We start from the raw sequence: 22,900 nt of genomic DNA on the forward strand, positions 1-22,900 counted from the left end.
CCTCGATAAGTTTTCTAAGTTTAAATTTTATATAATAGAATTTTTTAATAATAGCCCTCATTTACATTTTTTGTCTTTTTTGTTTGTTCTTTGAGTTAATAGTTTTGATCTTCACATTTTAAAAATGTTATCAAATATGCAATATATATACCATATTATTAATTATGCAGATTTACCCAGCTAGTTTAAATATTAAAGTTAGACTACAATATTACACATGAAAAAAACATTTATGGTCAAATGCCATAGCTAAATATGTAAAGTAACAATGAAATGACGAATATCTGTAAAATATTTTGCTGATTTAAATACAGCAAAAATAGAGTCATTTATGGTCAAATACTGGAAAAGAATTAGCATTTATAAAAACACACATTTTTGATGTAGACTTTATTTTTTTAACTTTTCTAGAAATTATATCTAATAGAAGCGCTAACAGTTGAACAGTTTAAAATTATTTAATTTGATTTTACACAATCTTTCTTTTAAATAATGGAAAATATTTGTAAAATAAAGAAATGTGCAATTCTACGGACAAATATAGTAAAAGAACAAATTATGTAATTGTTTGAATTCATAATTAAATCATTGATTTACAAAGATGTTCTTTCAAATAATGGCAAATATTAGTATATTTTTAAAAATAATATATTGTTAATTTGCTTGATTTGTCTTCCAGGTAAGTATTTGTAAATTTATACATTTTTCTTTTGCTTTTTTAAATACAGTGAAAATGTGCAATTTGTAAACAAAATCATTTATTAACTATTTATCAAAACACCCATTTTCCTATGTGGACCTTATTTACAGTTTTCCCTGTTTTTATGGTTAATGTGTTAAAATAAATCTATTTTAATTTGTTGGTAATTTAACGTGTCAGGAAGATCTGTATAAACAGTAAAGTGTTCAAAATATACAGTTATTTATTTATTTTAAAGGCAGAAATAATAACAGAAAAACTGACATGTTATTATCTGTTTTCTGGTGATTTTTCATGCAGGATGTTTTTCCTTTTCTGCATGAATTTATTGAGGACATTCTGATGAAGCTGCACATCAGTGAGATCTGAACCAAACTCCTGGAACTCTGATTGGTTGAAAGTGGGTCAACAGGTGGTTTTCTGTGTTTAAATCCGGCCTCGGTGCTGCGCTCTGAAAAAGTAGATTACATAAGTCAGACGTCAGGCAGAGTTTAATTCTGCTCCGTTGTGCCGCCAGGACGCCTCAAATCCAACCTGATAATGGTAGATTTTTTGATGTGCTCTTCAGCTGAGCGCCTTTAATCGTCCTGCTGGGATAATTCAGGGTGAAAAATGACAACAGCTTCAGTCCTCGACTCCCACACGGCGCCCACGACCGGCAGAAAGAAAGAAAAGCTGCAGGCTGAGAAGAATTCAGCTTCAAAACGGGAACATTTGGTCCAGCAGCTGTTATGAAACTCTACAGAAATACTAAAATCAAACATATGAAGAATGAGGTGAAGATGGAGAACAGAAAACCAACACAGGCTGTAAGAAACACTAAATCCTGCTAAAACGCAAAAAAGTACATGAACAGTTATTTCATTCACTGTCTTAATGTCATTGAACATCACCAGAATTTAAAAATTAATTAAACTAAAAACAAGACACAAAGACACAAAACGAGACACAAAATGACAGAAATGTGACATGAAATGACAAAAATTAGACACAAAATGACAAAAACAAGACACAAAATGACAAAAGTGAGACACAAAATGAAAGAAATTAGACACAAAATGACAGAAATGAGACACAAAATGACAAAAGTGAGACACAGAATGACAAAAAGAAGACAAAATGGTGAAAACAAGACACAAAATGACAAAAATGACAGAAAACGACAAAAATGAGACACAAAACAACAGAAATGTGACACAAAATGACAAAAATGAGACAAAATGGCAAAACGAGTCATAAAATGACAAAAATGAGACAAAATGGTAAAACAAGACACAAAATGACAAAAACAAGATATAAAACGACAAAAATGAGACACAAAATGACAAATATGAGACACAGAATGAGTCCTGATTAGCAGCTAAATGTAGCATCAAGCTAACGATGTTTGTGTTGTTTCCTGTCAGCAGCTAAAGTGTGTTGTGTTCCTGTAATGTGGGTCATTAAGTTCATAAATCTGTGGCTGGTTGACGTAAATGTAACGTTCAGGAAACTTAAATGTGATTAAAACAGTAACGTTAATGTTCTAGTTGTCAGTAATCAGCTTTAATTTGACACTAAAACAGACTCTGATAGTTTTAAATGACATCAGTTTCATGAATTTGTTGAAAATGTTCTCATTTGTTGTTGTGATGTTGCTGCTGATTCATTAAAACCAGATGATCCATGTTGAGGACACGTTAAGTTCTAGTATCAGAAGTACAAGAAGGAAAATGGAAGTTTAGTTCTGCTACGTCAAAGATTTCAGGAATAAAAGAACTAAATGAGTCTTTATGCCTCCAGCTTTATTTTACAATAATGAAACAATCACAGATAATAAAAGTATAAACAGCAGAGAAAACCTGAGAGAATAATTTCCTGAAAAGTCTGTGAAGGAAAAGCAGCTTTTTCTCCTGAAAGATCAGAATCAGCTGCAACATCTGCATCTGACAGCATCAAGTCAACCAGAGAGAAAAGAGAAAAGAAAATGACTTCTTTCTGATCACATTCTTCACCTTTACAGTCCACTTTTAAAGTTCAGCAGACAGGTGCTCTGCTTTGGAGTGTGACGATGTCATCGCTGCTGTGGAGACTGAAGCTTCTGTTTCACCCACAGTGAGCTTTAGGACACCCGGGTCAGACTGATGTTAGAAATACTGACCGACAGCTCACATTTAACTGTCTGCAGTTCTGTTTTGATGGATGTTAAATTTTCACACAAAACCTCCAGGAGCTGGGTCTTTAAAATAACCGCCGTCTGGTTACAGAGTGAAAGCAGCAGTTCCTCCTTAAGTTCAGAGATTGCAGCATCTGAGGGCCTCTTCAGAAGAAGACGTAGTGGATGAAGATGTTCTGGAGCAGAAAGACCACGACCAAGCAGCCTGGAGATCTGAGGCAGCGTCTCCCTCAGGTGGGTGTCAGCGGTGTTCACGGTCAGTCTGTGGTAATCCTGTCAGAAAACAAAACAGAAAAAATGTAGACTATAAATCAACATGTAACCAAAGCACTCTGTGTATAACACCATAGTATAGGATGGAGTTCAGAAAATGTCAAAGTATAGTTTACTTTTCAAGAATAGCATCGGATGGCCTGTAGTTCATATGTTAGCAAAAAAAAACAAAAACAGATTATTATGTGGTTCAAAAGCACAGAATGATAGGATGTTGCCTAAAATTGTCATGTATGATATGTGGTTCAGTAAATGTCATAGTGCAGTTTATTGTCAAAATAGTATGTTATTCAAGAAGATATCAGAGTATAATATGTGGTCTAAAAAATGCTACAGAATAATAGTTCATTGCACAAGGAAAAATATAGTAATTTTTACAACTGTTCAAATTCTTATATGTTGCTAAAAAACAACAAAAAACCTAAAACAAAAAAAATGTCATAGTAATATGTCAATTAAAAAAGTCTTTATAGTATAGCATGTAGCTCTAAACGCGTCATAGTATAGCATGTAGCTTTAAACGCGTCATAGTATAGCATGTAGCTCTAAACACGTCATAGTATAGCATGTAGCTCTAAACACGTCACAGTATAGCATGTCGCTATAAACGCGTCACAGTATAGCATGTAGCTCTAAACGCGTCACAGTATAGCATGTAGCTCTAAACGCGTCACAGTATAGCATGTCGCTCTAAACGCGTCACAGTATAACATGTAGCTCTAAACGCGTCACAGTATAGCATGTCGCTCTAAACACGTCACAGTATAGCATGTAGCTCTAAACACGTCACAGTACAGCATGTAGCTCTAAACACGTCACAGTATAGCATGTCGCTCTAAACTCGTCACATTATAGCATGTCGCTCTAAACACGTCACAGTATAGCATGTCGCTCTAAACACGTCACAGTATAGCATGTCGCTCTAAACACGTCACAGTATAGCATGTCGCTCTAAACACGTCACAGTATAGCATGTAGCTCTAAACACGTCACAGTATAGCATGTAGCTCTAAACACGTCACAGTATAGCATGTAGCTCTAAACACGTCACAGTATAGCATGTCGCTATAAACACGTCACAGTACAGCATGTAGCTATAAACACGTCACAGTACAGCATGTAGCTCTAAACACGTCACAGTACAGCATGTAGCTCTAAACACGTCACAGTACAGCATGTAGCTCTAAACACGTCACAGTATAGCATGTAGCTCTAAACGCGTCACAGTATAGCATGTAGCTCTAAACGCGTCACAGTATAGCATGTAGCTCTAAACACGTCACAGTATAGGATGTCGCTCTAAACACGTCACAGTATAGCATGTAGCTCTAAACACGTCACAGTATAGCATGTAGCTCTAAACACGTCACAGTATAGCATGTCGCTCTAAACACGTCACAGTATAGCATGTAGCTATAAACACGTCACAGTATAGCATGTCGCTCTAAACACGTCACAGTACAGCATGTAGCTCTAAACACGTCACAGTACAGCATGTAGCTCTAAACACGTCACAGTACAGCATGTAGCTCTAAACGCGTCACAGTACAGCATGTAGCTCTAAACGCGTCACAGTACAGCATGTAGCTCTAAACGCGTCACAGTATAGCATGTCGCTCTAAACACGTCACAGTATAGCATGTAGCTCTAAACACGTCACAGTATAGCATGTCGCTCTAAACACGTCACAGTATAGCATGTCGCTCTAAACACGTCACAGTATAGCATGTAGCTCTAAACACGTCACAGTATAGCATGTAGCTCTAAACACGTCACAGTATAGCATGTCGCTATAAACACGTCACAGTACAGCATGTAGCTATAAACACGTCACAGTACAGCATGTAGCTCTAAACACGTCACAGTACAGCATGTAGCTCTAAACACGTCACAGTACAGCATGTAGCTCTAAACACGTCACAGTACAGCATGTAGCTCTAAACACGTCACAGTACAGCATGTAGCTCTAAACACGTCACAGTATAGCATGTCGCTCTAAACACGTCACAGTATAGCATGTAGCTCTAAACACGTCACAGTATAGCCAATCCGGTCTCACGGGGATTCGTGAAACTGTCACGTAACTTTTAGTTTCGGTTTCGTGCGCACCAACACGATTTCGTCATGTTTTTCGTGCCGCTCACCACGAAATGTTTTTCGCTGTGGTAATCACATCTGAAAGTGGTTTATACCGGCGGATTCATGACGATCTAAGCTGTCCATCGGCGTATACTGCTTGTGTGATCGCGTTTGCGGCCGCCGGCCGCCGGACATTCTTGAAATTCCTATGCAAATTGGTAAGTGTACCACCGGGTTATGGTTAGGTTATGGTTAGGGTTATGGTTAGGGTTATGTTTAGGGACGATGTCATGCAAAATATAGCGTTGGATTCGCCACGGTTTTACATTAAAAATATAATATACACATTCTTTTGAAATACGTTCTGAGTGGCACGAAAAGTCCGCCGTTTAAAATACATTGGTGCGCATTTCGTGGTGAGCGGCACGAAAAACATGACGAAATCGTGTTGGTGCGCACGAAACCGAAACTAAAACTTACGTGACAGTTTCACGAATCCCCGTGAGATTGGGCTCGTATAGCATGTCGCTCTAAACACGTCACAGTATAGCATGTCGCTCTAAACACGTCACAGTACAGCATGTAGCTCTAAACACGTCACAGTACAGCATGTAGCTCTAAACACGTCATAGTATAGCAACTTGCCAGCTTTTTATTTAAGACAACTTACACACGTGGACAAAATTGTTGGTACCCCTCAGTTAAAGAAGGAAAAACCCACAATTCTCACTGAAATCACTTGAAACTCACAAAAGTAACAATAAATAAAAATTTATTGAAAATTAAATAATCAAAAACAGCCATCACTTTTGAATTGTTGATTAACATAATTATTTAAAAAAACAAACTAATGAAACAGGCCTGGTGGTACCTCTATAAAAGATTGAAAACTATTTGACCAGAGTGACATGATTAACTCAGGTGTGTCATTTAATTGACATCACAGGTGTTTCCAAACTCATAATCAGTCAGTCTGCCTATTTAAAGGGAGACAAGTAGTCATCCTGCTGTTTGGTGAAAAGGTGTGTACCACACTGAACATGGACAACAGAAAGCGAAGGAGAGAATTGTCCCAGGACATCCGAAAAAAAATGATAGACAAACATCTTAAAGGTAAAGGCTATAAGACCATCTCTAAACAGCTTGAAGTTCCTGTGACAACAGTGGCTCATTTTATTCAGAAGTTCAAGACCCACGGGACAGTAGCCAACCTCCCTGGACGTGGCCGCAAGAGGAAAATTGATGACAAATTGAAGAGACGGATCGTTGGAATTGTATCCAAAGAGCCCAGAGCAACCTCCAAAGAAATTAAAGGTGAACTCCAAGGCCAAGGTACATCAGTGTCAGATCGCACCATTCGTCGTTGTTTGAGCCAAAGTGGACTTCATGGGAGACGACCAAGGAGGACACCACTGCTGAAAAAAACTCATAAAAAAGCCAGACTGGAATTTGCAAAAATGCATGTTGACAAGCCACAAAGCTTCTGGGAGAATGTCCTTTGGACAGATGAGACCAAACTGGAGCTTTTTGGTAAGGCACATCAACTCTATGTTCATAGACTCAAAAACCAAGCATACGAAGAAAAGAACACTGTCCCTACGGTGAAACATGGAGGAGGCTCAGTAATGTTTTGGGGCTGCTTTGCTGCATCTGGCACAGGGTGTCTTGAAAGTGTGCAAGGTACGATGAAATCTGAAGACTATCAAGGCATTCTGGAGAGAAATGTGCTGCCTAGTGTCAGAAAGCTTGGTCTCAGTCGCAGGTCATGGGTCTTCCAACAGGACAACGATCCAAAACACACAGCCAAAAACACCCAAGAATGGCTGAGAGAAAAGCGTTGGACTATTCTAAAGTGGCCTTCTATGAGCCCAGATCTGAATCCCATTGAACATATGTGGAAGGAGCTGAAACATGCCATTTGGAGAAGACACCCATCAAACCTGAGACAACTGGAGCTGTTTGCTCATGAGGAGTGGGCCAAAATACCTGTTGACAGCTGCAGAACGCTCATTGACAAATACAGAAATCGTTTAATTGCAGTGATTGCCTCAAAAGGTTGTGCAACAAAATATTAAGTTATGGGTACCATCATTTTTGTCCAGCCCTATTTCATTAGTTTGTTTTTTTAAATAATTATGTTAATCAACAATTCAAAAGTGATGGCTGATTTTGATTATTTAATTTTCAATAAATTTTTATTTATTGTTACTTTTGTGAGTTTCAAGTGATTTCAGTGAGAATTGTGGGTTTTTCCTTCTTTAACTGAGGGGTACCAACAATTTTGTCCACGTGTGTACAAGCTGTGTTTCAGAGGAGGCTGCAGCTGTAGGCAGCATGGAGGCACAGCAACAGGCTGGTCTGAAACTGCTGCTGAGACTGTAAGGATCCCAATAGTTGGCTCCAGATCCTGGTTCACAAACCCTTCATCGTCATGCTCCTCCTCAATGCTCAGATCTTCCAACAGCTCATCTGTCTCCTCTGATTCTGGGTTTATGTCCTGAATGGCCTGTCCAGTCTGCTTATACAAATAATCAATACCAATAAGCTCTCCTGGGAGGTGAAAGAAACAAAATGATACAAATTGTTATGAAAGAGCACAAATAAATATATAGTTTATGTAAATGAAGAGTGTGTGAATGGCAAGTTACACATTACTTCTGAACGCACCTGTGTACTGGGGTGGGGGACGGAAAGATGGAACATACTTCCGATTAAGCACCTTCAGACTATTGGTATTGACACTCTGGACAATGTCGCCAGAGTAGCTGAACAGGTTAGATGGCTTGGTGTCCAGAGATTACGCAGTCCGGTCTTGATTCCATCTGTTGAGACCTTCCAGCAGAAAAAGCTGGAAGTTCAGACTGTTGGCCTTTGTACCTGAAAATAAAGTTGTACTATGTCAACAAGGGATTTGTGTAGTCACAATTACATAGTATATTATTATTAAAATTTACCTGGAATAAACCTGTTCAAGTGCAAGTGAAATGACTCCAGTGATGTCAAACCTCTGGCACACCTGTAGTTCTTCAGCACGATGCCTTCTTTGGTGGTCATAGTACCAGTCTCTGTGTAGAGCGCCACACCTGGCACATCCTGAATGCACTTAAAATGCCTCTTTTGAACACACCAGATGTGCTCCATTCTGACCCTGTCCAGGAGTGGAACACCTAGCAGATCCTTCCCCTTGTCCCCCATCAACTCATCCATGAGGAGTTGAAGCAGGTTGATGGTGGTCTCCTCTCCTGATCTGTAATGCCAGGCACACCCTCCTGCTGCAGGTGCACCCGCTTGGACCACCGTAGAAGGGCAACATCCTCAGATCCCACTCGAAAAGGCAGACCGATAGTCGTGCCATAAAAATGGGGTAGAGTGGATGGGCGTCAGTTGTGCAGCCAGCTGCCAGTCGCCGCATAAAGTGAAATATATCCAGACGGATAATTAGGTTTGGCCATCCACCACGTCTTTGCTGCAGTTTGGTCACTCCAGCGCCCTCTATGCAGCAGCCAGTGTCTACATATAACAGCTTTGGAGAAGGCATTTCAGCTTGGCTGTACCTTCTGATAAGATCTGCCACCATGACATCTAGGCCAGGTCCTTCCTGTGCAGTCAGCACACTGATCAAAATCTGTCCCAGCTCATTGCTCACCGATGTCAGCCACAGTGCTGTGCCTTTCGCTGCCCCCGCCAGCTTCTTTGTGATCTATGGTAACATCCAACACAAAACTTTGGCGAACTCACATTTTTTTAAAAAAAGCTGCTGTGCGTTAATCTTGTAACATTTCTACAAATGTTATATTGTATTTGAATGAATGATAGTGTTATGCAGCTTGAAAAATGTACCTTGTTGGTCGAGTCCATTTTTAAAATGGACCCAAAGACCAAGGTTATTGTGGCCTTTATGTGGTCCATCCTGCTGATTATGTCTTTGGCATATACGGTCATAAGCCACCTGTTTGTTGGCACGGCTACAGGCTCTGGAGGCTCCTGACAGGTGACGAGGATGAGGCTTGGCCGATCCATGAAGTGTGCACACTCACCAAAGTACCTGGCTAGGCGCTGAAGCCACTCCTCACTTTGGCTTTCTTTCAGTTGTTTTGCTAGGCGGGTAGAGCTGTTGCTTAAAGACCCACCGAGGAAGATTTTAGCGGAAATGTAGCGTTGCTTTGGCAACGCTACATTTCCCGTGAGCCTCGGCGCGCACTGTCGCAAACCGTCGTAAACGATACGATGTAGCCAATACACACACAGTGTTTTTGCCACAAAGTTAGTCAACTAAACCAGTCGCAGTCAAACTAATCCCATAGTCTACTAACCACACATCGCAAGCAACACACACAAAAGACAAAAGAATTGTATCAAACTTACAAAGAGCTAAAGTTACGTACCTGTCTATGAGAAGCACGGCCAGCTCGGCATCTGTTTTGATTCCTTTTTGCTCCCAGAATTCTCTCCACCTCTGAAATGCCTGTCCAAGATGGACTTTTCTTTTGCTTCGTTGTCGATCTGACAACCTTTTTGCTTGCAGACTTTGCTCCGTTCGCTTCCTTTTGCGCTCCATGTGTGCCGTCTTCTCAACCAACTCTCCGCTTTGCTACTGCTAAAAACAACTAGCTCCGCTCTGCTACACTCCGTCAGCGCACGCGCACCGTATTTGCTGTAAATCGCTCCGTCTCTCACAGGAAATTCTAGACGAGTCGACAAAAAATTAATAAAACACAAATATTTACAAAACCAAAATGATTCATGAATCGAAAATGGGGGCATTAATAAGTGTAAATAACGAAGATTCATCCACATTAATATGAAACTTTGTTACAAGCATAAAGATCTTCCTCGGTGGGTCTTTAATGTTCTTTCTCTCATCAGTCGTATGACACGAATGTCACATGCATACCTACAGGCACAGAAACAGAAAAACTAATCAATGGACATTGACAGTGATCATTAAAATCCCTTATGTTAATGCCTCACACATATGCAGGTACACAATAGTGTACCTGCATATAATAATAATAATAATTAATAAACTTTATTTATAGAGCACCTTTCATGCACAAAATGCAGCCCAAAGTGCTTGAACAAAGTGACAGTGTTTCCCCTGGGTTGAAATGGCTGTGAGGCGGGGGGGGTGCGGTTTGTCCCGGGCAGATGAGCGTCGGCAGGTGTTAGCCAACCAGCTAGCGGGGGAGACCGGGGGAGAGCAGCCGGCGGACCCGCGCAGTTAAAAATGACAGCTCCGGTGGCTTGGTGCTTTCTGTGTTTTGTTTTTTGGGCGCGGACCAGTGAGGCGCCAATTTTGGCAAAATTGTAGTGAGGCGGTGGCCTATACCAGCGAGGCAGCCCGCCTCATCGGTCATATAGGAGGGGAAACACTGAAGTGATATAAAATATAACAGTTAAATATATGTGTTTGACTAATATCCACTATGACTACCGTATTTTCACGACCATAAGGCGCACATAAAAGTCTTAGATTTTCTTCAAATTGTGCGGCGCGCCCTATGGTGCAGTGCGTCCTGTGTGTTGTTGTTGTAAGGCGGACGTAGACCAGGTGGTTTTTTCCACGCATCACCATCGCTGTTGATCTGTGACTCTATGCGTGCCCATCTCACAGCCGATGTGAAAAAACAAGTGAAGCAAATGAACTCTGAGCTTGCTGTCATTCCGGGAGGCCTGACAAAGGAACTCCAACCGCTGGACATCGGTGTGAACCGGCCGTTTAAAGTAAGGCTGCGAGCGGCGTGGGAGCGATGGATGACCGATGGAGACCACAGTTTCACTAAGAGTGGAAGGCAGCGCCGGGCGAGTTACGCCACAGTTTGCCAATGGATTGTAGATGCTTGGGCTAACGTGTCTGCTGGCACTGTTGTTCGAGCTTTCGCAAAAGCCGGCATCATTTCCGAGGCGCCGCACGGCACGGAAAGTGACTCTGACAGTGAAGAAAGTGAACCTGGCATGTTTGATGGAGGTTTAGCGCAGCTGTTCAATTCAGAAACAGAGGATGAGGACTTCCATGGGTTTGATTGATGACGATTACCGGTAAAAAAAAATGTGAATACCAAACTCAGTTTTGCTCCGGCTCTATTTTTAAATACGCACACTTGTATGCTTGTTTTATCTGTGTTTTACCATGCCCGCGACTATTGATGATTAAAAAAATGTTAGTACTTTGTAATCAATACTTAAATAAAGCACAACCAAACTCAGTTTTGCTCCCGCTCTATTTTTAAATACGCACACTTGTATGCTTGTGTGTGTGTTGTTGTTGTTGTAAGGCCGATGTAGTAGAGGACACCATGAGAACGTTAAAGGGGGAAGTGTGGGCGTGGATTGTATATAAAACCCTCGCCATATAATCAGGTGTGTGTTAAATACAGTAATGGCACACATAACTGAGACTGCGCCTTTTGGTACAGTGCGCCTTTTGGTCGTGAAAATACGGTAATATCCAATAAAATCTTCCTACAGCAGATTAGTGATTACACAAACTTTGTGTGTGAATAGAATTTGAAAAGAATTTGGGATAAATCAAATATGTGCATAGATCAAATGTGATGACAGCAGCTCACTTGCGTGTCATTATGATCCTGAACTCCGACCGATGAGGAAAGTCCAGCTGATCCAGTCCAGCACTGGTAGAAGACAGGTAGGATGTCTTGCATTCAGCGTTACTGCACCTCAATGTCTCTGTGATCATTATGTAGTTCCTGTCAATGTCCAGCACCTGACGTGCTCTTTTGTGAACACTCCCTCCTGTGAGCTGCCCACTGCATCTGGGGCAGAACACTCTAACCCTCCAGAGGTGGTATGGCATCCACAAAAGAAGCCGGTGGCAGAAAAAGCGCTCCAGAGTGGGGACCTGGTGGTAGATTAAAGATGGATTTGGTGCTTCATACCACAGTTTGAGGTCGTCACGGAGGCGCTGGTTCCTCCATAATGCAGCAGCAATCCACTGCTGATCTTGGACAGGAAGAGTTTTTTTAAAGTTTTTCCAGCAGCCAGTGTTGACTAGGGTTGGATATCGAAATTCGGTTCTAAGTAGGAACCGAATCAAAAACGCCGGGTACCTGGTACCCATAAAAAATATTTACTTTCGGTTCTGCTTTTCGGTTGTTGGACGGACTTATAACCTTTTTTACAATGGCTGCGTGTCTGCCAGGAAACCTCAGTGAGAGGGATCTGGGAGACCTGTCTGTTATGTGACTACGTCACACATTCACGCTGATACCGCTGATAGCATGAATGTAGTCACGTAAAGGAAAACAAAACAACACCGGAGAAACTTTGCTAACTATGGACCACGGGAAACGCTCTAAAGTGTGGCTTCATTTTGAAAGACAAAGAGATGAAAAAGGAAAGTGCAACATATGTCATAAGCTTATTAGCTGTAAGACAGGCTGCACGTCACATTTGACTAAACATTTACGACTCCATGGCATCGAGCTGAAAGACTGTACAGTGTTTGAGCTTCTGCAGACCGACACAGCCAGTGCTAATGTTGCTACAAGCAGCGTTAGCACCTTGCCAGCACCCCCAAAAGAGACACCGTTCATGTTGGGGAAAAGGAGGCTGACAAAAGAGAAAGCTGATGAGTGTCACTGTGCAGTAACCAAGTTTGTAGTGAAAGGACTACATCCTTCCTCGGTCGTCGAGTCTCCGTCATTCAGGTAAGTTAAATAATGTAACGTCGAATATTTCCATCCTAAATCCTGTGGCAAAAACACAGTATTTCGTCTTGTGTGCAGAATGTGCACCACAGATGCACTTTATTTTTTATTTCTCATGTTAACCTCATTGCTGCTAAGACATGGCTTGACTTGTGTGCAAAATGTACAGTGCACCACGGGATGCACTTTAGTTTTTATTTCACAGTTTATTTCTCAGGGTGTCTACTAATAGTAAGCAGCTATTATTTATTTACTGAATGCACTTTATTTCTCGACATTTATTGTTTTACAGTGCATGCAATAAGGTTTAGTATTCGAGCACATTTTATTTTTGTTTACAATTTTCCTAAAGGTAAAGGAATAAAGTTACTTTAGTTAAATAAACTATTGACCTTCTATTTTTTTTTACTATTTTGCAATCGTATTAAGGAATCGTTTGGCACCGGAATCGATAAGCAGAACCGGAATCGGAATCGGATTCATAAAAATCCTAACGATACCCATCCCTAGTGTTGACTGGTTGTAGGTGGATTACTGAGTGGAGGCAAAGGCACTGCTGGCACAGGTGAGACAATTTCATCCCAATTTAAAGTGGAACAGACAAACACAAAAAGAGAAAGAGGGGGAGCAAGAAAGTACAAATCAGTTTCAGTACTTTAGAAAGTGAATTATTGTTCATGTAAAGGGGTGGAGGAGAGGAAGTGATGTGAAAGAGGTGGCATGAGTGAACAGTGTAGTGAGACATAAGAAAATAAAAGCCTCTACTATAGGAATCAAGAATTAATATAAACTTACAGAGACAGGAGGACTTGGGGAAATTTCAGTGCTGGGACGTTTGGTGATGGTCACAGGGGTCAAAGAGGAAGGAGGGAGAGAGAGAGAGGGGAGACGGTCCTGATTACTGGTGACGTGGATGCAGGGATAGTCAGAGTGTCCATATTCACACTGTCAGACGAAAGAAGCTGAAAGAAAAGAGAAATGACATGTACAATACAGTATTACATAAAAAGAGAAACAAGAATAATCAAACAAATGTGATTTTAGTTTCTCAACATTGTTTTTTATCATATCTATCACCATTTATGTCCCTGGAGAGATGGAATTGCGATGATCAAGTGAAGGGAAACCACTATGAGATTCATAGAAATTGGAACAAACAAACAATAGCAGAAAATGATTATATTTGGAATTATACCTGAGTGGGTTTTCGGGCAACACTGAGGTTTGGCTTCACTGCTGAGCTCAGTGAGCCACCAAATCGTGGTTTGGCAAACTAGATCAAGATAAAATGTCAGAAATTAAACGAAGGTCAAAGCAGTATACATGAACATAAAACCTAGTGTGGGACATGATGTATAGGGGTCGCAGATTGTGGGCTTTGGTTTGATCTGTCATTACACATAATGCTTCATACCATTTCAAGGCTGAGTTTTAGCTTCACAACCTGACCAACAGAGCCGGCAGCACCACTGGCAGGAAACGCTGCAAACACTGATGAACCAGATGATAATAAAAAACAACAACAACAACAAAACCCGTTCTCATGAATATAAGTTAAACTTCACAGTGTATATTATCATCTTTGTTTAGCTTAATCATTAAAGTATCCCAATTTAGTTTACCTTCTTAGTGTGAAATCCACATGAGCAAACCTGTGGTCCACCAAACAGAGACATCTGCCCTCCATGCTGCAGTCTGTAACAACTCAATATACAAATTAAAAACTACAATACATGACATTAATTGATGATACTGTCACAAAGCTATACCTTATGATACTTTTTTTGTTTGGGAGATGGCCTATTCCCAGCATCAGAGGTGAACCTCCTCAGCCGGGACAGCCACTCCTCATCCCCCACAGCACGGTGCCGCTTTGGTTTTGACATCTGAGGTTTAGAATTTAAATCTAAAATTTGGGGAATATGTCATACGTTGAATGGGTTATCTGTAACATTATTATTACATATCATTAAATGGCTACCAACATCGTTACTGTACAGTTTCTAAGCTCATGTTTTTTTGGTTTTCTTTTATTATTTCTTAGCTAATGTTTACAGTACATCCTTATAATTTAAGATTGCAAAGTGGTCAACACTGTAAGGCCACAGGGAAATTAACATTAGGCAATTTGATACCCGACATTTGCTAATAATAAATGAGTCAGAAAACGTCTGCGATAAATTACAATAACGTTACGCTATGTTTAAGTTGTAAAGTCGCCCTCCGGTCCTTAGCTAACTGTAGGGAAGCACAGGCAAACACTTGAAATCAATTACATTACAATTTGACGAGTTTAATATCGGAGATTTGCGTAAAGAAACTACGAATAAACAAAATGACTTTTGATTTACTCACCGTGAAGATGCCGGTATACTGACCGTCTTCGCTTCCCCAGCTTGCGACAGAAACAGGTAGCAACAGCCATGTGATTGGTCGAACCAAGCGAAAGGGGGGCCAGGCTTCATGATTGGTAAGAAATGGAAGGCGGAACGGACAGCGCCGTTTTAATTGGTAAGAAATGGAGCTGGCAAATTTTGTGATTGGCAAGAAATGGGCTGCTTTGACGGTCGATTAGGAGCCAGGTAGAGCTACTCACTCAGATAGTAATTCTTCTTGTTTTGCGTATTTATCATCGATTTTTTGTTGTTTTCCAGTTTTTTTTAACTCGAGTTTCGTCTCGACCGTTTTTCTCAGGAGGTTGGACTTCAGCCTTTGAGATTCAAGATTCAAAGTGTTTATTGTCATGTGCACAGTATGGAAACATGTTTCCCTGTACAATGAAATTCTTACTCTGCTGTCCACCTAATGCCTTTGTACTGGAGGGTTGAACCCTCAGTTCCAAGACTTTCCAAAGCCTCCAGACCTCCCCAGTCCTCAGGACCTGAGCTTTCAGTCTGAGGGATGAAATTTTCTAAGTCCCACAGTAGATCTCTGTTAGATTTAACTTTCAGACAGTCCAAGGACTGATATCTTCTAAGTTCCTGAGTAGTTCTCTGTTAGTTTGAACCTTCAGACAGTCTGAGGACTGAAGTTTTAAAAGTTTCTCAGTACTTCTGTGTTAGTTTGAACTTTGTGGTGAACAGAAGCCTTAAAACTTGTGACCATGAGTCTTGAGTTCACATTTAGACCATCCATCTGAGTTCTTCTCAGACCTTCACCTGTGGGTTCTTCAGAAATCCTGAACAAACTTTGATTGTCTTCACTGAACAGTAAAGTTTGTGGAGATCAGAAGGTAACATTAGTTTGATCGATGCCTTCAACTACTAGTAGACTTTATCTGGAAAGCAGTTTTCTGAAATGAGCTCTTAGTAAATCTGTCCACAGTCAAACCAAGAACACAGAAAGAGGAAATGTTTGAAGAAACAACGTGATGTTTTCATTTCAGACTAGAAAACGCTTTAAGACCTTTATCTGTTTTTGCTCTTTTTCATCGTTTTATCGTCTCTTCTGTTTAATTTGATCTTCTAAAGTCTAACTGGTGTCTTTTCAAATGTTTTGTCTTTAGTTTGATTCTTCTTAAATCTTTAGTTTTGCTCTTTTCTCATCTTTTATTATTTTATAATGTCTGATTTGATTTTGAAATGTTTGGTCTTTTTAATGTTTAATTGTTTTTTCAAATGTTTTATCGGCTTGTTTGAAAAATTTCCTTTTCTTTCCCAATGTTTAATTTTTAGATTAAATCTTTAAGGTTTTTCTTTTTAAATGTTTTACCACCTTTTAATGTTTAATTTTATTTTTAAATGCTTTGTTGTATTTTCTGTTTAATTCCTATTTAGAGTTTTATTGTCTTTAAGATTTAATTTTCCAATTAAACATTTAATTTTGTAATTAAATGTTTTGTCTTTTTAAAGGTTTAATAATCTAATTAAATGTTTTGTATTTTTTAAATGTTTAATTATCTAAAATATTTTATCTTTAATGTTTAATATTTTTAATTTCCTAATTACATGTTTTGTATCTTCTGTTTAATTATCTAATTAAATATTTTGTCTGTTTAATATAATTTAATTATATTTAATGTTTAATTTTCTTTTTAAAAGCTTTATTTTTTCCTTTGATTTAATTGCTTTCAATCATGTACAGTTGTGAATTCTTCACTCCTATATGTCTCTCTGAACTAATTTCAACAGTTTCTACATCCAAACCATCAACATGTCTTTTAGATCCTATCCCAACTAGACTCTTCAAGGAGATTTTACCTTTAATTAATTCTTCAATGTTAGATCTGATTAATCTCTCTCTAGTAACAGGCTAAGTACCACAGGCTTTTAAGGTTGCTGTCATCAAACCTTTGCTTAAAAAGCCCACTTTAGATCCAGATGTGTTAGCTAACTATAGACCGATATCCAACCTACCATTTCTCTCTAAAATTCTGGAAAGAACAGTTGCAAATCAATTATGTGAACACTTACAAAGGAATAATTTGTTTGAAATGTTTCAGTCAGGCTTCAGAGTGCATCATAGCACAGAAACAGCTCTAGTGAAAGTTACTAATGACCTTCTCATAGCATCAGATAATGGACTAGTCTCTATACTTGTTTTGTTAGATCTTAGTGCAGGGTTTGACACAATCGACCACAACATTTTATTACAGCGTCGAGAACATTTAATTGGCATTAAAGGGACAGCACTGGACTGGTTTAAATCCTACTTATCAGATAGGTTCCAATTTGTGCATGTCAACAATAACTCTTCTGAGCATACTAAAGTTAATCATGGAGTTCCTCGGGGTTCTGTCTTAGGACCGATACTTTTCACATTATACATGCTTCCTTTAGGCAATATTATTAGGAAGCATTGTATTAACTTCCATTGTTATGCAGATGACACACAATTGTATTTATCTATGAAGCCAGATGAAACTGATCAGTTAGCTAGACTGCAAGATTGTCTTAAGGACATTAAAACCTGGATGACTTTTAACTTCCTACTGCTAAATTCAGACAAAACTGAAGTCATTGTATTTGGCCCCAAACATCTTAGAAACTCGCTTTCAAAGCAAATAGTTACTCTGGATGGCATCACATTGGCCTCCAGTACTACTGTGAGGAATCTTGGAGTTATTTTTGACCAGGACATGTCCTTTAACTCACACATAAAGCAAGTCTGTAGGACTTCCTTTTTTCACCTGCGTAATATTGTAAAAATCAGGAACATTCTGTCTCAGAGTGATGCAGAAAAATTAGTTCATGCTTTTGTTACTTCCAGGCTTGACTATTGCAATTCCTTATTATCGGGTTGTCCAAATAGTTCTCTCAAACATCTACAGTTGATCCAAAACGCTGCTGCGAGAGTACTGACAGGAGTTAGCAAAAGAGATCATATTTCCCCTATACTTGCTTCTCTTCACTGGCTTCCTGTTAAATCCAGAATAGAATTTAAAATCCTTCTTCTGACATATAAAGCTCTTAGTAACCAATCTCCATCATATCTTAAAGATCTGATAGTACCATATTATCCTAGTAGAACTCTTCGCTCTCAAGCTGCAGGCTTACTTGTTGTTCCTAGAATTTCTAAAAGTAGAATGGGAGGCAGAGCCTTCAGTTATCAGCTCCTCTCCTGTGGAACCTGCTCCCAGTTTGGGTTCGGGAGGCAGACACCCTCTCTATTTTTAAGACCAGGCTTAAAACGTTCCTTTTTGACAAATCTTATAGTTGGGGCTGACTGGGTGACCCACAGGGGTTCGGCTTGTGTCTTCATTGCACAGCTGACTCCTTCTTGGACGTCCCTTCGTTCTGCCTCTAGTCATGCTGCTATAGGCCTATAGGCTGCTGGGGGACTTTTCTTGACGCACTGAGCCCTTCTCTATCTACCTTTACATTTAATATGTATACCGTTATTGCAGTACATTCACTCTGTTTCCCCCTGTGCTATTTCTCCGAGTGTCCCTGGTCCCAGAGCTGGATGCTTCAGATCTGTGGTTGATGTTCCACCAGCTGGTCCAGTCTCCATCATGTCCACTGTGGGATGCTGCTGCTGACCTTCCTCCAGCCCTCTGCTTCCAACTCCCTTTTTCCACCAGTCAACTCTGCATTGCCTTCACTATACTTGTTATGCTAACTTACATACTGTTTGAATTTTACTGCTAGCTATATATGGAGTATGTTTAATGTCAGAGCCGTACATCATCAGAGTAAACTATGAGTCAGTTTTCAATGTTAGCTTATACTTTGTCTGTGTCACATATCCTGTCATGCATGTATCCAAATGTGTGTTGTGTTTTCCTTGCTTTCCCACCCCTCCCTCTTCTCCCATCCCTCCCCCTTGCCCTCTTCTGTCCTTCTCAACCCCCCCGGCCAGCAGGCAGATGGGTCCCCCCTATATAGAGCCGGGTTCTGCTCGAGGTTTCTTCCCTGTTAAAAGGGTGTTTTTCCTTGCCAGTGTCTCCTTTGGGCTTGCTGTGGGGGTCAGGCATATGGGTTCTGTAAAGCGTCTTGAGACGAGTTGACTGTAATTGACGCTATATAAATAAAATTGAATTGAATTGAAATGAATTGGATTTCTGTCATTCAGTCTGGACTAAACAAATAACCGCAGCATAAATCTCAAACGTCTTTATTGAGGTTTCTCACTGGATAATGATCAAAACATGAAATTTAGGTTGGTTTAAAGGAATATTCCACCTTAAATCCCTGGACATGCACCTAAAATGTTGGTTTAACCGAGTATTCCATCCAAAATCTTCAAACAGACCTGAGGGGCTGGTTAAAAGGAATATTCCACCTCAAACCTCCACTAGGGCAGTCTGTGTAGCAGCGACAGCAGAAAGAGGTCCTCTCTCGAACCATCATGGTGAAGAAGGAGCTGAGCCTCAAGGAGAAGATCTCCATTTACCATCCATCTACGTTCCAACCCTCACCTGTGGTCATGAGCTCTGGGTAGAGACCCAAAGAATGAGATCATGGATACAAGTGTCTGAAATGAGCTTCCTCTGTAGGGTGTCTGAGCTCAGCCTCAGAGATAGGAGGAGAAGATCAGACATCTGGAGGGAGCTCAGAGTAGAGCTGCTGATCCTTCACCTCTAAAGGAACCAGTGGAGGTGGTTTGGACATCTGAGTCAGATCCTCCAGGGTGACTTCCTGTGGATGTTTTCTGACCACGTCCTCCTGGGACGAGACCCCAAGGCAGACCTAGACACCTCTGGAGGGATTATATATCTCATCTGGCCTGAGAACACCTCAGGATCCTCCAGGAAGAGCTGGAAAGTGTTGATGGGAAGAGGGACTGAAATGGATGGATGGATATATTTAGCGTTTAAAATACAGTCAGAAAACTGTAACTTCAATAGACATTTTTTTGTAAAACATAAAACTAATTCATATTTGTTAAAATACACATTTTATGTGCATTTAATTTACAGTTTGGCCTGTTTTTAATGGTTAAAATACAAGTTATTTTTTTGTTATTTAACATGGGAAATAAATTTAATGTACAACATTAAATTGTTCAAAAATACATTTAAAAACGGTTTTTACAGTGTAAGTAGAAATAATTATAGAAAAACTATGTATTTATTATCATAATAATTATATATATTTTCCTACATCAGTGTATTGTGTAAATTTCTTCTTTTATTTGGAAAAGACACTTAATTCAGGAACCACGTGACAATTTGAAATCAATTTTAATGACAGATTCAGGTTCATAATTGATGTTTTTGGGATTTTAAAACAGTCGGTGCTGGAAAAAAAAGCCTCATCTGTCTGAGGATGTGTGGTTTCTGTCTGCTTTAGTTTGGATGTTTTCCTCTGACCTCCTGTAGGGGGCAGCGACGCTTAACGCTCAATAGAAACTCTGAAATAGAAACTGTGTGTGTGTGTTATGTAATAGGGTTCAGTCTCTATACACCGCTTTATCCTCACTAGGGTCATGGGGGGTGCTGGAGTCTATCCCAGCTGACTCTGGTGAAGGCAGGGGACACCCTGGACAGGTCACCAGTCTGTCACAGGGCTACATATACAGACACACAATCACACTCACATTCACGCCAATTAACCTCAGCATGTTTTTGGACTGTGGGAGGAAGCCGGAGTACCCGGAGTAAACCCACGCATGCACAGGGAGAACATGCAAACTCCATGCAGAAAGATCCCATGTTCACCCCGGGATTCGAACCAGGATCTTCTCGCTGAAAGGCGAAAGTGCTAATTACTACACCAGGGTTCAGTCTCTCCATGGTAATTAAACATTGTGTTGCTGTGAAGGATTTGAATGCTCTTCCTGGTACCGACTCATATTTCTGTCAGACGTTGAAGCTGTGGAGCTTCTAGAACTTCTGGAGGTCCTGAAGGTTCTGAAGGTCCTGTAGGTTCTGGATGTTCTGGAGCTTCTGGAGGTTCTGTAGGGATCTGAAGGTTTAAAATCACTAGTCGACTGTGGTCATGTGCTTCATGTTTGTGGAACTTTCCTCCAGAACTCTGTTCATGTATTGATTCTCCAAAGAGGACAAATGAAAACACTGTGTGCCAGAATAATTACATTTAATGTAACTACGACAGTGTTAAACTGGACGAGCCCCCAGTAGAGGGCAGAACCACGCCCATGCATGATACTCTGTATCAATTTTGATCATCCTATGTATATCCCTTCCTACTTGATCTGCTGACCTGTAACTCCACAACTGAGCAGGGGACCTTAGACTGATCATCAGTGCCAAGTTTGATTATCCTGACTTCAGCACTTGCAGAGGTATCTGACCGGACATACACACACACATACATACATACTTTCCCAGCCAGCCACATGCCGAAGCGAATGCAGTAACCCCGCTGACGTACGTCAGGTGTGTTAATAACCTGTAAACTACAATGTAAAAGTGTGACTTATTATATTCTTTATCTAAATCATGTAATTTTAGTCACACATTGTAAAAGAACTAATTACTGTTCATTTTGTACGATTCTGGTACTTTACTTGATCTCATCACAGTGAAAATGAGTCGTCATACGTAATATACAGATTTATTCTTTAAATAATTCCAAATATCTGTCAGAATAACTACATTAATTTATTTACTGTAGATATTGAACTATTTGCTGCAAACAGCTGCTGTTTAAACAACACCGAGATCAGATTTAAATCAGTTCCTCCATGGATCCGGTCGTAGATTCAGACGCCTGAGAAGCCGACGTATCCCTCCACTGCACGAAGTAGACCCCAGTTATTCCAAATAAAAACTTCTTCTGATCATTTCTGACCTGCTTCAGACTTTTATTGTTAACTGACCCATATATTGTATATATCTGTACGTATATGCAGGAGAAACTCTTCTGGAGGAGCGAGTTGAAAACCCCACAGACAAGAACCCCCATCAGATGTTCTCAGTTCACCCTCACTACAGGTTTGGGTCTACCAGGTCTGTCCTCCAGTCTTCCATCAGATCAACTCACCACCAGGTGGAGATCAGTTGACATTCTCGATGAGCTGAAGTTCTGTTAAATACCATCACTTTAATCCAGTCTACTGGAGATGAACACATGGCTGAGTTCCTCCTGTTCTTTCTGGGAAGGTTGTTGCTAGAGGTACGGACCCGTACCCGTAGCCTGTGGACTACGGATACGGCACTTGCCATTTGCCAATCAGATACGCAAGATCTGGTCACGTGACTCCCGGTAGACGCTAGCTGTACGGACCCGTAGCATCGGTACGACAGGTACGGACCCTAAACCTGACCCTAACACTAACCCTAACCTTAGCTTACCTTTCAACAGTTTGCAGTGGTTAGCAGCTTCTTGACTCGCGAGACTGTGGGCTATGGATACGGGCCCGTATCCGTAGACACTACCTTCTGGGAAACAAAACTTTTAATTCCGTTGAGGTTTTTGAGTTGGCAAAAAGTTGCTTTGGTGACCGCTTTGACGCAGCTGTTAAAAGTCAGATGTCAGTCTTTAACCAGTCCAAGGTTACAGATTTGGTCGGTGGTGTGAAGAGCTCGAGTCTCAAAATGTTTACGAATGTGTGACGCCTACAAATGTATGGTCACAATTGTTTGGTTGTAGTATTTTTTGATAAGTATTTGATTAGTCA

Source organism: Acanthochromis polyacanthus, chromosome 14 (assembly GCF_021347895.1).
Source record: "Acanthochromis polyacanthus isolate Apoly-LR-REF ecotype Palm Island chromosome 14, KAUST_Apoly_ChrSc, whole genome shotgun sequence".
NCBI lineage: Eukaryota > Metazoa > Chordata > Actinopteri > Pomacentridae > Acanthochromis > Acanthochromis polyacanthus.